Source organism: Vicugna pacos, chromosome 1 (assembly GCF_048564905.1).
Source record: "Vicugna pacos chromosome 1, VicPac4, whole genome shotgun sequence".
NCBI classification, from domain to species: domain Eukaryota; kingdom Metazoa; phylum Chordata; class Mammalia; order Artiodactyla; family Camelidae; genus Vicugna; species Vicugna pacos.
The window spans coordinates 49,623,467-49,639,947 of NC_132987.1; the positions used below are offsets into that span (position 1 = coordinate 49,623,467).

Consider the following 16,481-nt stretch of genomic DNA (forward strand, 5'->3'; position numbering starts at 1 on the left):
GGTGGGCCCTAATCCAACATGACTGGTATTCTTATAAGAGGAGGAGATTAGGACACAGAAGGAAGACAGTGTGAAGACATGGGAAGAAGACAGCCATCTCTAAACCACCTCTGACACCCTGATCTCAGAATTCCAGTCTCCAGAACCGTGAGCCAATAAACTTCTGTTGTTTAAGCCGCCCAGCCTGTGGCACTTTGTCATGGAAACCCCAGTAAACGAATGCAATAAGGAAACAACTACTATAATTACAATAGTAATTACCTTAGAAAACTGTTTAGAAACATCCAAAGACCATTCAGTTGAGGTTTATTTTAAGCCTTCTCAGTTAATTCCTTTTGTGATGTCTAATCTGATCAACAAGACTTCACAGATACTGAAAACTAGCCATTCTGAACCAGGTGACCAAAATCAGCCACTATGGGGATATCCTATCAGGGACTATGAGCTGCTTGTCAAGGGAGAGTTGCCTAAAAGAAATTCAAATGAAGATCGTGCCTGTAGTGCTGGGCCAGTGCCAACAGGAGCTGAACTGAGCTTTTAGCCACATGACCTTAAATTATAGTTTGGAAATTTTTGAGAAGAAGTTTCTTGTGAAAAAACAAGTTTCTTTTGATTTCTGAAATCTGAATGCTCCAAGGAAGTTATTTATTCCCGACTAAAAGTTTGTTAGATTATATACATTTTAGACTTCAATTAGTAAATATATACATCAGCTAAATATATAATGGATATGTACATAAACAGAGAACAACTGAAAAAACAGAACTGGAAAGTAATCATGTATTACAGGTAGCTTTGTTGTTGTTGTTTTTCCCCCCAAAGCTCTTGCTAATATCTCTGCAGTTTATTTTGGGGTACAGCGTACAGATGTCTCTGGCTGTGACATACAGCCTGGATTGTTCTGAATGAAGATGTCACCTTTGAGATGATGTCCATAGGGGATTTGAAATGAACAGGATCCCTGGAGTGCCTGAGTCTTTTAAATAAAGCCAGCTTCTCTCTTTCTAATCACCACAAATCTGTAACTCACACTTCCATTGTTATGCAGATGATGTACCGGTTCATTTTACTCTTCTGTCAGACTTTCTGGCTAAAATCACAGTTTGACTAATTCCAAATGTAGGACACTGTTATAATGATATCAACAGATGAAATTTTCTCTTGAAGCTACCATTTAAGCGCTTATTTAAAAAGCAATCTCTCAGTTCTTTCCCCCACTGTGTGTACTGACACCATGAACGGGAAAGGCTGGATTAGGAGGCAACCAGGTAATCTGTTCTAGCTGGTCAGTGGCCTAGTGGTCAGTGGTCTAGTGGTCAGTGGCCTGGTTTTGAAGCCAGTGTCTCTATTGTGCCTAGACTCACGTCCTATTCTCTATATAACATATTTCTTTTTTTTTTTTGGAGCTTCTCCTTCAACTAACAAACCAAAAGGGGAAGGATATAGTTGCCAGGTTTCTACCTTTTCTTGAGTATAATTCTATTTGCCTATCTGTCATTTCCAAACTGCCAAGGGATACCTTAACCCAGAGGTGTGTGACAACGTGGCTTTACATACATGTGGTTTCTGAGGCTAGTTAGGTGGGATCTGTGTTGACAGAGCATGGGATATGAAGTTGGAAACCCAGGGTTTGAGCCCCAGAAACAACACTTTCTATTTTTGTGTGACCTAGGGCAGAGAGCTTAGTTTTCTCTAAGCTGGAGAGTGAGACTGGTACTAATAACTGCCTCACTGACTTTGAAGGGTTTTTGTGATGCAAATAGACAGTATGTAAAAGTGAGCACTCACTCTGCAGTAATAATTTTATAAATCAGCAAAATCCCATTAGCTGAGTAAATTGTTTTCCATATGTATTTGGAAGTCTATAGTAACTGAAATAACTATTTATTATTTTGAAAGAATAATTTGACAAGGCTACACCATAATGAAATGAAAAAGTTAATGGACTTCCCGTAACAGTAGAAAAACAAGGCAAGTCTGGATTTGGCCCATTAAAGTAGCAGTTGCAAAACTCCTAGGTACCATTAGATTGCTGATGAATTCACAGACTGTGTTATGCGCTCTAAGGTTGTCAAATATAGAGTCATTTAGGAAATCTATTCAACCAAAGTTATATAATCACAATAAAAAAGATGACCTTCAACTTGTAAAGTCTAAGAAAGGATTCAACATAGAGAACCTTAAGATTGTTGAAACATTTCTAGCAGTTCCAAAAATATGTTTTTCTACTAATGCATTCACTGGTTTGTCTGATGAATTATAAATAAGTACCACATTCATATCTTGTTCCTAATTCTGAAGGACTGGAACAGTTTGTGGACTATCTAGTTCAAGGAGGTGTTGGGTCACTTCTACACCCTGCTTTAGGCAGATTGCCTGTATCTCCTATGTGGGAAATATGCCTATAATCTGTGTCTCAAGCCACTAGAAATAGGCAGAAGAGTAATTTGATAATATTTTAATTTTAAGTTGCCTATGAAGTTTTTCTCAGTCTCCTAAAGATGGATTCTCTGCTATCCCCTACATTTTCTTCCACTTGATTCTCAGATATATCTCAAAAGAAATTAACACTTAAAAGAGATTTGGCCTGAACTCATTTCAATCTGCTAAATAATGCATTAAGGTCTATCAGGTTCTAAGATAAAAGCAATTACATGATACTGATATTTCATTAAATAGATTAAAATTGACCCTAATTCTAGACAGATGTTATTTGTATAGAAAAAAATTAATTTCTTTAATTTTAAGATCCAAGTTGTTCCCACATCAACATATGCCAGAGTTTTTTTCAGCTCTTAAAATGTTCCCAGAAAGTATGGAAAGTCTTAGATTCTCTGCCTAAGCTATTCCTCTAAACACTTAATTGAAGAAAGCACAAAATGATTTAAATCCATCAAAATTTGTCTGAAAATTTATCATTACTCTTCCCTCCCCAACACATGAACAATATTACATTATTTCCTTTTAGCCACTTATCGTAAAACAAAAACCTAATTAACCAGTATCCTCAATTAATTTTTACAGAAAATCTCACATTTAGAAGAAGACATTAATTTAAAAACAAACCAGCTCATCTGAAGGATACTAAAGACACCAAGTTGTATCCCACAGTCAGCCCATCTCTGACAATTACACCTGGGTACCACTCAGTAAAGAGAGATGCACTGAGTAATAGCCCTGAGGACTACAATATCCTCATTCTTCAAAGAAAGAATCAGGTATAGTATCACTGTACTTAGTAATATAGAAAGAAACATTAATACATTTTAGATAGATCTGCCACTAAAAAAGTTTTTTTTCCCCCTTTTAGTCAACCTTGATGTGATGAAAAGTTTCAACTAATAATAACACTCAAATAGCTTTGAGTGTTTTGGTTAATTGAAAACTTGTAATATTTCACTAGACTGAAAAAACACAAAGACTTCTGTTTTATTTCTTAAACACTACTTTTCCTCAAATGTCACCATCAAAGTCACAGAAGATGAGTTATTTTAAAGGCTTTCTTCCTGTTTTTCCTTTAGTCTATTACAGATGCACAGTTGCTTTTAGGTGAGACATGTATATGTATATGTACATCTATGTATATATGTTCTGTCATACCTACATATATATATTAAATATGTATTACTATATTTATATCCATACTGAAGTGAATTTATTCAACTGAACAAAAAGTTAGATTCATTTTCTAGCCTTATTTCCATCTATAATGTTTGTAAAGACCTTATTACAAATGTCTTTTAAGAGATTTCAAATTTCAGTAAAAATACAATGTATTCTGTTGTAGAACTTTCTGTACGAAGTCATCAAGATTTAGAAATTCCAGAAATATATTTTCTGCCTGACCTTTCCAACAACTTAAAAAAAAAAATCTTTCAGGAGGCTTAAAGTTATCCTGACCTTTTCTTTGAAAAGTGAAAATGAAGTTGTTTGCATTTTTACCCTCATTTAAAAAAACGCTTATTTTCTTAGAGAAGATTTAATTGGAAAGAGAAATGTGCTTCTTGACTTTGAATATTTTAATATCATAGTGATTTCAGTTACAACAAAAATAAAACAAACTATGTCACAGTAAAGAAAGAAAGTGACTGAAAGTTTTTGTAAGAATTTAACTTGGATTTCTCTATATGGAACTTCTTATCTATTCAGGTCTCTTTCTAATTAGTACTGTAGAGTTTTACTCATTTGTTTTCAGTTTAAATTCTGTGAAGGTTTATAGTTTTGTTTAAAAATCTTATCGCACCATGTCAATATTTTTATTTTTTCCCCCTTCTCTAAAATGAACAATGCAGTTAGGTACTTCAGAATGCTGCAGTCTTTTATAAACCTGGTTTCTGTCTATATGATATTTGTGACTGTAGAGGCAAGAGCAAGGGCTGACAAAAATACACGGACTGGAACTTTCCTTTCAATAACTTGGGTTTCAGAAAGTTATGTCTCAGTACATGCAAATATGGCTCTCAGAATGTCAATCTTCCTATAGGGCATCAAATTTTGACAGAGGACAGTCTGTGTGAGTTGTCTGGCACCATGGAATGTTCTTGAGAGAAGGGGCTCCTGGTGCATATATGCCTGCTCAGGTCTGCAGGAGTCTCCTCCATCTCTTCCTCTCCTACAGGCCCCTTCACACAGCTCCTCCAGGCCACTGCCCACACCAGTGAGGGCAGTGTCTACGTGAGTTCCTGCATGTCTCCAGAGGCTGTGTTCTTCACTTGGAATTCCCATCTCCTCATCTCTACCTGTTGAATACCTGGTATTCTTCCAGAGTCTATTGAATCACAATGATTCCCTTGTTGAAGTTTAGCCTGTGATCTCCTTGGACACTTAGTCTCATTCTGTTTTGTGTTGCCACAGGCAGTGTCTGTGGGTACCGGGGTGCTAAATGAAGGCTTGTGGAGTGGATGAATGAATGAAGGCATGGGTGGATGGATGGAAAGATGATATGTAGTCCTATCTGCCTAAGACTTCTTGAGGTTTTTCCTAAACCTGGGCTACAGAAGTATGATACCACTTCCTTCCCAAACCCCTCCACCACTAGGCAGAAACTAGAAATGACTCCTGTCTAAGAATTTAATGGAGTACTTATCAGTGAGAATTCAAAACCCTTTCACCCCATTTTAGTGGCCCGGGGAAAGGCTATTAGGAGTTTATGGTTCATCCATGGGCTCCTTTCATATTTTCTGCAAAGCCCTTTGTCGGGGTGGTGGAAATCACATTTATTTTGGATTAACATATAGTAGAAATTTGAAATAGAGAGAAAAGGGAGAAAGAAGATTGGCTAAAAAGGCTCTGCATATCACTTCTCGGCCTTTTGGCTAAGATCAAGTATAAAAGGCTCTGCATAATTAAAAATAATTGGTGGCAATTTAGTCCTCTCTTCTACCCCCTTTCCCTTCAAGTTATATCCCCAAATCTCCAGTGATATCTGCTGGAGACACAAATACCTTCTGTAAGATGCAACTTTTTGCTCATAATTTAGTAGTAGAGCCAAGTTCTACATTGATACTGACAAGGTGTGGATGAAGAGAGAAAACAGAGAAGTGACTTTGTATGTTTTGCTCTGTATCACATTGGAAGAGCCCAGAACAGTGCCTGGCACAGAGTATGTTGAATAAATCTTTAAAAACCACAAACAACTCTGATAAAGCAGAAGCAGGAGCTCAGAGCCAGGTCACTCAGCATCCCTCAAATTTGCAGACATCTGGTGAAGTGGTGCTAGGGTGAAAAGATATTGAATTTCACAGTGCAGGAGTGTTATGAGTCAATCTTATTTTGATCCTAAGATTCAGGGAGACCCAGCTGGCATAGAGGTTACATAAAATAAAGAGAAGAAAGTATAACTTTAATCAAAGATGCCTTAAGGAAGGACTAGTAGATTCTTGTTCAGTGATATTGAAACCAACACAAATTAACTTAGTGCTGAGAGATATGCAGAAAAGTCACCCACTTTTGAAGATTATTGGCAAAAGTTGAAAATTGCAGAGATGTTTTACGTGGAAATATAGTATTATGTGTTCTGCCTAGAGGAAGGCAGAAAGCATTTTCTGACTTTCTGAGTTAAGACAATTTCCTGGAACACTATGAGAATGGAGGAGGCACAGGGAGACGGTTATAGAGTCAGTCCTGGAGAAGATGGCTGTGTGCATTAAATGTGTTCCTCGCTTTGAAGCCTCCAAGAATAAAACAGTATTTTACTCAATATTTAGCCACAAGAGAGCAATTTCTACTTCTTAGAAAACTACTCAGAACTGTAAATTTATTTAAAGAGTGTCATGGTCCACAGAAGAGATGAACCTCAGAGCATCTAGCTAATTAAAGTAACTACCAAAATGGTATTAAGTATGTTACGGAGTTTCCAGTTGAATTCTCACAGACATGTCTTTGAAGTCAATTTGATTATCTCCTCCTTATTTTATAGAAGAGGTACTTGGACCTCAAAGAGAATTACTTGTCCAAAGACAGGTACCTAGTAACAGTAGTAGTAGTAATAATAGTAATCACTGAGCATCTGAAATGTACCAAGTACTGTGCTGAATACGTCACATATATTTCAGTAGTACCTAGGTCACAACAACTCTTTGAAGTGTACACTTTTCTCATAACCATTTTACAGATGAAGAGACAGATGGAGAGAGTTAAGCAGAAAGAGTCAGTAAGTGTCAATGCTGGGACAGGAGCCCAGAGTCTGGCCTCAGAGTCTGTTTTTAACTACTGTTTTATTGTCTCTCATTAGACCTGTGATTAGAAGTCAAGACTGGGTACATGCTCAGACTTCAGAATGCCCACTGCTGTTAATTTCCTCCGTGGATAAAAGTATATGGGTTCCAAGTAGCCATACGTGGATAAGTTCCTCAAACAGGCCACACAGCTAGTGGGAAAGTGAGCACCAGGATCTGGGCACAGGCACATTCGACCTCAAGCCCATGCCCTCTCTTCTGTGCTGCGCTAGGCACCTTTAAGTGAAAAGGCCGAAGACACCGCAGCACGTGGTGACTTTGAAGCGAGTCATTAGTAAAACTCCCTTTCTACCTCCCTCTGGACCAGGAGGCAGAAAGCCCAAGTTTAAATCCCAGCACTCGCACTTATGAGGGTGTCACTTTGGGTAAAGTTGCCTTTCTGAGCTTCTCTGTTCTCATCTGTTAAAATGGGACTAGTGGGGCCCACTTCACAGAGCTGCGTGAAAGAACCCAGCAAAGGGAGTGAATAGTGTGGGCGTGTCATAGACATTAGTTTCCTTTTCTTTCTTCCTTGCTCCTTTGTCTCTCTTCTCTTTCTCCTCTTGAGCAAAACAGAAGATATCACTGTTTTTAAGTGTTATAAGCACTTCGCTACAATTGGTGTGTATTTGTGTATACTCATGAGGCATCCACAGACAGTAGAGGAGAAAAGGGGTTTTGTGGAATGAAAACATTTGAGAATTTTTTCAGTCTTCCAGTCCTACTGAATTCTCTCAGGTACCCTATATTTCAGGCCATCTCAAGACTGGCCATGGGTTGGGCAGCCCACTCCACGGATACCAGAACCTGGTCAAGTACCATCTCATTTTCTGCTCTTGCGTCTGTATATCCTGGATTGTCTTCTGTGTATACCACAGTTACCAGCACAAAGGGAGAGGCGAGGAGGAAAGTGACAAGCCACTCTGGCAAACTCTTTACGTCAGAGATCAAGCAGAATTCTTAAAACTCCCCAGCAAACTAGGTCCTAATACTTCCTTTAACAATGCTGAAGGTTAAGGTCGCAAGGTGGGATTTAATCTGGGTTTGTTGAACTCTGAAGCTGAAGACATTCCCACTGCGACAGCAAGCTGCCTCCCTCTAGGTGCTTGATAAGCATGAGCTAAACTAAGATAGTCTCTAGGCTCATGAAAACCTTTCCTAGCTAGAGCTACTCCTTATTAGGGGATAGGTCTGCTCTGGTGAACACCCCTGAGGGTCCTTCACAGGCACCCTTGAGTCACACTTGATGGAACTCAGGCTCCACGCTACGTGTAGAAATTGCAGGGTCAGAATTGAGGGGAATGTTTATTTCCCTTTGAGTAATTTGTCTGCAAATAGGACAGGCTGCTACTGGGTAAGTAGTTCGTGGTCGGGACGTTCGGGCGTCACATTTCTGTGATGAATGGGAAGACAAGCTTAGGAAGACAAGCAAGCAAGCTTAGCTTCCACTCAACTCTCTATCTTTGAAATAAAAAAAAAATCAAACAGCAAATACTTCCTTAAAATAGTTGAGTGTAACTTCTTAAAAATAATTAAATGTTAGAAATGCTTGCCTTTCTTAGCTTTAGAGAGACACCTGACAAAATGTCCCTCAGAAAAAGGAATAAAGAACTGTCCTAACATTCCTGCTCCCAAATTCATTCTCTGGAGGCAAAACATACTGAATAGGAAAGATGGAGCCCCTTTCCCTTCTCAGCCTCCCTTGGACTTGGTCAGATTGGGTCTTTAATAAAATGAAATTTGTGTTTAAACATCTATTCTCTTAGCTTTAACCTGAACCAACCATTTTTCCGAAGCCAAGTTTAAGTCAGAAGAATTTAAACAACATGTATCATGGTTTTAGGTCGGAAAACAGAAAGGCATTGACGGAGAACCTGTTATGTGAGAGGCATATGGTACATGTTTGATCTAATTTAATTCTCAAAAAATCTTTCAAAAGTAAGGTATTATTCTGCCCAAGTTTAATAAAAAGAGACAGGCATAAAGGGATTCGGTAATTTGCCCAAATCATTGAGAGAGTATTATCTATTTTCTACTAATCCCTTTTAAATTTGCATGTCTTCACAAACTATGTTCCATGAGTATAAATAGGAATTACATCAGCTTTGTTCACTATGAAATCCCCGTCAACTCAGAGAGTTCTTTGCACTTAATATGTGCTCAGAAAGTATTCTGGAATGAACTTCCACCTGGCTGCATAAATGGATATAAGTTAGCTTTCAAAATTACTAGAGAAAGAAAATATAATGCACATGTATAGAATCAAGGTAGCATACTAGTCAAAAGTCAGTCTAGAACAAAAATGGATACCATGAGTTTCATTTTCCTAAGCTACTTATTACTAACTAGGAACACTGAACCTAATCAGTTATACAATTTCCAGTTTCTTTAAGACAGGAAACAAACCAATTACTCTGGATGTACAGCTCCCTACAAAGAAATCACTTCCCTCCTAGAGAATTCTACCCTAGGAGAGGGTACTAGATAATATAATGAATAATGTCCTAAAAATATCTTTAAGGGAGGCATGATAATGAACACATTCTATTAGGCTGTTTCTTACTGTGTCTTTTCACTCTGGCCAGTAGCATCACACTGGAGCCTAACCCAACACACATTATCATGCCCATTGCACATGAGCTTAAGAAACTAGCAGAACAAAGGCTTTTACTTACGGTCTCGGTCTGCACAGGTGGTTCTCATCTGTCTAATGCTGGCAACTCGTATTTGAACTCAACTACAAATGTATTTTGCTCAATTATTTGCTTGGAGTCCACCTAAAGTTTTTAATATCTATGCCCTCAATCTTTATGATTATACTCCCAGGACTTTGAAACCCACCAAGTATCATATAAGCACAATGGGAGTGAAGAGAGACATATGTGATCTACGAATCTGAGAGAGCTGACTCAGTCAGCATCCTCTCCCTCAGTGTTCAAGGGTGGGGACAGCTACTGTGTCATCTGGAGCGTGACACTGAGCACAGTCACTGGTTCTTCCCTAGATAGCTTGCAACCATCTGGGCTTCTCACATCCATTCACATTCAGGCACATCCCCTACTACTCCAACTCCTACATCTTTTGTCAGGAAATACCCACACAGCTGGATTGGATGCATAGGATGCTTTTATTTTTTGCCTCATTGAACTGTAGCTTTCCTCAAGCAATGTGTAGTTTTCTTTATATGCCAGCCCAGAAGTCATTTAACAGGAAGAAGGCATCTCAGAGAAGCACTTCAGGAAAAGCCTTAGCAATGACAACAGCAGCATGTTGCTTCTGATTTATGGAGCGATCACACAAGTCTTCCTCCTCTACTCCCTGTAACACACAAGTGTTTATTGCATATTCTGTACAAAGTTCTCTCTGGAGCTAGTGAGGCAGGTTTGTAACTGCTGTGACTGTGATTTGTTGTCTGTAAGACTATGGGTTAGAGAGCCATAAGTCAGCCAGTCAACAAACATTACCAGGCCCTGTACCAGGCTGAGGAGATAGTGGTAAACAAGACAGACAGATGCGATCCTTCCAATTTGGAAGCAATGAGAGATATCACACAATTATTTTCAAGTGTGATAAATGCCATCAAGGAGAAGCACAGGGTGCTACGGGAAGAGACAACAGCAGACGCTAAGACAGAGACCTTTTCCCTCATTTAGACGTGCCAGGAAAATGCCTCCTCCTCTCGACTGTCCAGTGCTGCCCTTAGAATTCGAGAGCTTTCCTGCTTTGCCTGCTCATATCCTACCTCTGTCTGAAGGACAAAATAGTCAGTGCAATAGTGATCGGAATGCTACTCAACTAGTTTAAAAATCTTCATTCTTCATGAAGGAAGATCATCTCTGCCCTTTCTGGAAAAGAATTCCATATTCATTTCATAGGTAAATTTAATTAGAAACTTTAATATATTGGTTATTTGCTTTAAATTCTCTATGAATCAGTATGCTCAAAGACTTCAAGTGAATTCTTGATTATTCCAGTAAAGGGAAAATTGCCATAAATATTTATCCAGTGACATGGGGTTCAAGCTCCTCCACAGAACACCGGGAAGACTCTCCCTGTAGGAGGGTAGCAGATGGCAGTGGTTCTTCAATGTGGCACCTGTATCCACTGTATCAGCATCACCTGGGAACTTGTTAGAAATGCAAATTCTTGGACAGACTCTCAACCTCCTGAATCAGAAATTCTAGGGGTGGAGCCGTCTGGCTATGTTTTAACAAGCCCTCCAGGGATTCTGGTGTGAGCTTTAGTCTGAAAACCAGTGGCATAGTGGTTAGATCATGGGTTTGGAATCAGACAGAACTGGATTCAACTCCCAGCTCTACCACTTAGTAGCTGTGGGACAATAGGTAACAGCCTCTTTAAGCTTCCGTTTTCTTTCTCTGGACAATGGGCACAGTAGTAACGGTGTCTAACTTATAAGTTTGATGTAAGGATTAAAAGAAGCAATGCTTGTAAAGTAGGTAAGATAGTAAGTATTTAAAGAGTGTTGGCTGTTATTTTAAATGAAGTTTTAGCTATTTTTCATCTATGTGACTGGACTTATGGGGTTATTGACCTTGTTTACTTGCAAGACAAAGTGGGGCTATATTTATTTCTAATAAGGTGACATCCTGTTCAAGTAGACAGTGACATCAAAACTTTCATCAGAGCCATCAATGTATTTCAAAGACATAGAAAAACTCCCAAACTAAGATTGATAATCAAGAGATATCCTTTGATCACCACATTGGGAGCACTGGGTACAGAAGCCTCTCTCAGACTAGGAGGTTTTCATGAGCTTTATTTTATCTCAGGTAGGTCTGACCCAACACTATCAGAGAGACCTCTGCCTGGGGCTCTGCGGTGAAGTCTTCCTTGTTGCCTTGGCAGCTAGGCTGACGTCTGTCTCTTTAGAACTCTTTCTCTGAACCTCTCCGAAGGCACTGATCATTTCTGCCGTTTATGACAGTTAATTGTGAGCATGCTATTACTTCCCAATTAGGTGTTAACTTCTTGAGACAGGGCCCAAATCTGAGTTATCCTCATACCGAGCTCAATCTCGGCATCTACCATCACACTTAGCCCCTGGGATGGGATCAATGTCTTTGGAATGAAAAAATGAGTGAATGAAGGAGTGAATTAAGTTTTCAAGCCTAAGTACAAAAACTGAAATAATGTATTCCCAGTACAGTAAACAGGCAATCACTGTAAGAAGAGAACAAGCTATTTCATCCCAAAGTGATATTTGATCCTTATCATCACCCAGGAAAGAAACGGAAGCAAGTGGATATTACCTCCTAGACCCAGCTGGCAAATGCATATCCTGTTCTTATTAAGTACTTGTGATTTCAGACCAGTGATTCAATCTCTTAGGACCATGGAAATATCCCCATCTGCAGAGACTATGGTATTTCCTTGCCACCTTATACATTAAATATATAAAGAGGATCAATAAAACATTAGATTAATCTTTGTATTTTCAGATATACTGCAGTACATTGTACATAGGAGGTGCTCAATCAATATTTATTGAATAAATGAATGAAAGAAAAAGGGCTGTAAAGCACTGAACTTGGCAGAATAATAAAAAAGCAATCAAGTGAATACAATAAGATGATGTGTTTATCATCTTGGAAGCCAGACGTTCTGGCTCTTTCTTAACTCAGGTTGGAAGGCTCTATACAGAATCTGAGAAATCAGGATTGGAAAGTGCAGTACAGGGAAGAGTTCAACCTATGGACTGGGAGAAAATATTTGCAAAAGATGAGACTGACAAGGGCTTGATTTCCAGAATATATAAACAGCTCATACAACTTACTAACAAAAAACCCAAACAACCCAATCCAAAAATGGGCAGAAGACCTAAACAAACAACTCTCCAATGAAGACATACAAATGGCCAATAGGCACACAAAACAATGCTCAATATCACTAATTATCAGAGAAATGCAAATCAAAACTACAATGAGGTATCACCTCACACCAGTCAGAATGGACATCATTCAAAAGTCCACAAACGATAAATGCTGAAGAAGGTGTGGAGAAAAGGGAACCCTCCTGCATTGTTGGTGGGAATGCAGTTTAGTGCAGCCATTATGGAAAACAGTACGAGATGCCTCAAAAAACTAAAAATAGACTTACCATATGATCCAGCAATCCCACTCCTGAGCATATATCCAGAAGGAACCTTAATTCAAAAAGATACCTATACCCCAATGTTCATAGCAGCACTATTTACAATAGTCAAGACATGGAAACAACCTAAATGTCCATCGACAGGTGACTGGATAAAGAAGATGTGGTATATTTATACAATGGAATACTACTCAGCCATAAAAACCGACAACATAATGCCATTTGCAGCAATATGGATGGACCTGGAGAATGTCATTCTAAGTGAAGTAAGCCAGAAAGAGAAAGAAAAATACCATATGATGTCACTTATGTGTGGAATCTAAAAAAAAAAAGACAAACTTATTTATGAAACAGAAACAGATTCAGACATAGAAAACAAACATATGGTTACCAGGAGGGGAAGGAAGTGAGAAGGGATAAATTGGAAGTCCGAGATTTGCAGATACTAACTAATATATATAAAATAGATAAACAACAAGGTCCTACTCTGTAGCACAGGGAACTAGTTTTCAATATCTTATAGAAACTTATGGTGAAAATGAATATGAAAATGAATATACATATGTTCATGTGTGACTGAAGCATTGTGCTGTACACCAGAAATTGACACAACACTGTAAACTGACTATACTTCAATAAAACATATACAAAAATAAGTAAATAATGAAACTCCTCTTCCCCTTTCCCACGGGGGATACTCAGGGGCCACAGGAAGTGTATTGCTTTAATAAAAACCTTTTATTGGCAGCAGTGTGTTTTCAATAATAGTGCTGGTCATTCTTTCAACTCTGCCTAGTGTTATTATTTTTTTAATTTAATTTTTTGGATAGTTGTTATATGGTCCCAAAATTTAATAAAAAAATGAAAGAAGATATCTAGTGGAAAATCTTCCTCACGCCCCCCTCCCCCATTGCCCTAATTCATCCACCCTAGTGCCCCATCCACTGTGATGAGTTTCTTCTGTATTCTTCCTGAGTTTCTTTATGCTTATACAAGCAAACACGGATACTATACATATTTTTATTTTCCCACCCTTTTAATGACAAGAGGTAACATATTGAACCAGTTATTCTGTACCTTGCTTTGGCCACTTAATACACCTTAAAGGTTTTTCTGTATCAGTACATAATTTCTTCATTTTGATTATATTATATTAGCACACTATTCAGTTGTAAGGGTATAACTTTATTTCTCTAGTATCTTATTACTGACTAGATTATTTTCTATTTTTTATCATTATAATCATTGCTGTAATAAATAACCTTGAACATGGTGCTACATATTTTCAAGGAGCAATATTAACTCACTGTTGCTAAATTTTGGAAAATTATCTTGATTTTAGGTCAGACAGAAGCAAACAAAAAAATCTATACCAATGCTCTATAAGAGTGTTAATGTTTCAGTTACTTGATTTTATTATTCTATCTAACTCTGGCTAATCTTCTCTTATATAAAAGTTAAACTGTAGCACAAAATATTAGCACAAATAAAGTTATAAAAAGTTTTTATAGAAATGTCAGCATAATGAGTTTTTTGATGGATTCTATTGAAAATTATTTTCTCTTTGTGGTCTATACTATGTGTCATTTGCTCCACACACAGCTTTACTCTTCTTTTTTTTAACTGAAGTATACCCAATTTACAATGGTGTGTCAATTTCTGGTGTACAGCACATTGCTTCAGTCATACATGGATATACATATATTTGTTTTCATATTCTTTTCACCATAAGCTACTACCAGATATTGAATATAGTTCCCTGCACTGTACAGTATGACTTGTTTATCTCTTTATATATACCAGTCAGTACAGCTTTACTCTTGATTTCAAATCAAACTCCACCCTCCATATGTTCTTCTCTAGTCTTCTAACATCCCTGTTTTGGGCACTAGCAGTCCCTCGGTCGCTCGGATCAAAAATCTGTACGTGGTCATCTCTTTCTCTCACCTTCAGCATCCAATCTACCAGCAAGTTTTGTCAACTCTACCTTCAGAATGAATCTTGAATCTGACCACTTCTCAACAGCACCACTGCTGCCATCCTGCTCTCCTTGTTCACCCGGACTGAGGAACCAGCATCCCTGATGTTCTGCTTCCACCTGTCACCTGTCCCTGTCCCGGCCCCCCAGTATTCTCCTTAGCAATCAGAGAGGTCTTTTGGAAAGGCAGGTCAGATCGTGTCACTGGACTCTCCCCCAGCAAATCACAACTGGCCCCCCACTTACCTTCCCAACATTGAAAACCTCTCCTGCTCTTTCCCCGTGCCCCAGTCACACTTCCTGCTCCTGGGACAGACTGGACTCATTCCTACCCCAAGGCTTTGCAGCTGCTGTCTCCTTTGCCCGCCACCAGACCCTTGTGGCTGCTTTTCACATTTAGGTCTCAACTCAAGTGTCACCTCCTTCAAGTGGCCCTCTGATCACTGTATCAAAATAGAACCTCCATCACTCTCTAGCCCTTTACCTTGTGCTTCTTATCACCAATTATGGTTATTTTTCTAAGTGTTTGCTGTTGTCTCTACCATGAGGCTGAGATTCAGCAGAGCTTGAATTTTCTCATTTGTTGCTGCATCTATAGCACTTCGAGTAGTGCCTGGCTCATGGTAGGTGTTCGATAAACATCTGTGGAATGAATAGATAGATTATAAAATAAAATCTTGTTTGTGCAAATTTTTGGATAGTTTTGGAAATGACAGAGTACTGAAAACTAGACTTCAACTGACGAAATGCTTTCAACCAAACCAGCTTTCATAACGTCTGTGTAATGTCCTATTTTAGAATGTGTCATAAAAAGCAGTGGTGTGGAAGTTGAAAGATCTTAAATAGATTTAAATATATATGTATATGTATCTTTGGAAATTTTGGACAAACTGCTTAAACTCTCTGTAGATCATTTTTTTTTCATTTGTAAAATGTGGATCTGAATGGTATGAATTCAAGTTATACTTTAATTATCTGTTAATTGAACAAGTGTTTATTGAACATCTACTATGTCCCAGGCATTGTGCTGGGCATTTGGCATCCTTGGTGAGCAAGGCTAATGGCAGCTCTCCATTCGTGGAGTTTACAGCTTAGGTAGGGAAGTCACATTTTTCCAAATAGTAAAAAGTGTGATGAGGAGTTGCATGTGGCGCAATGACAGCTCAGAACAGGGACTCTACCAATTCTAGGATGTCAGGATAGACAGAGACATGTGACTTGAGATCTAAAGGGTGGTTCTAGTTAATTAGGCACAGAGAGGTTGGAGAAACTTCTGGGCAGAGGGGACATCCCTGCCAGGGCAAGGAGCATAGCACATTCTGAGAAGGGGAAACAGACCAAGGTGGCTGCCTGCAGAGTGACAGCAAGAGGCAGGCAGGGGCTACACGGTGTTACTCAGTGTGCTGTGTGGGCCTATGAACTCGCTGGTATCATGCTGCGATGAGATAGGTATAGAAATTGAAAGTACGCACTCAGAAATTTTTATAGTAATTTTATGTTTGTTCAATCTGATAATAAAAATGTGGGGCTTGCATTTTGCATGCCGTTTTTGTTTTCCTTTCATTTATCTGAGAATTTAATCTTTATCATATTCATAAAAGGATCAATTCACAGCAGTTAGATGTTAAAAAGCAAAAGTGGCCCTTTAGTAAAGATAGTTTGTGCAGCTGTGGGCT

The 16,481-nt window shown here is 38.6% G+C and overlaps 1 protein-coding gene and 1 long non-coding RNA gene across 25 annotated transcripts in view; one reads left to right on the forward strand and one right to left on the reverse strand.

Annotated features, from left to right (window-relative positions):
- The window catches only part of PEX5L (peroxisomal biogenesis factor 5 like), a 622,944-nt gene that overhangs the window by 100,261 nt on the left and 506,202 nt on the right, over nt 1-16,481 (reverse strand). The window lies entirely within an intron of this gene.
- The window catches only part of LOC140696474 (uncharacterized), a 39,736-nt gene that overhangs the window by 10,052 nt on the left and 13,203 nt on the right, over nt 1-16,481 (forward strand). For 3 of the 4 annotated variants that reach the window (XR_012072881.1, XR_012072880.1, XR_012072876.1), the window contains exon 3: nt 3,025-3,218. This is a non-coding gene — a long non-coding RNA (uncharacterized lncRNA). Of the gene's footprint in view, nt 1-3,024; nt 3,219-4,618; nt 4,740-16,481 lie in introns of those variants that run through there. The other variant, XR_012072878.1, reaches the window with a different exon arrangement.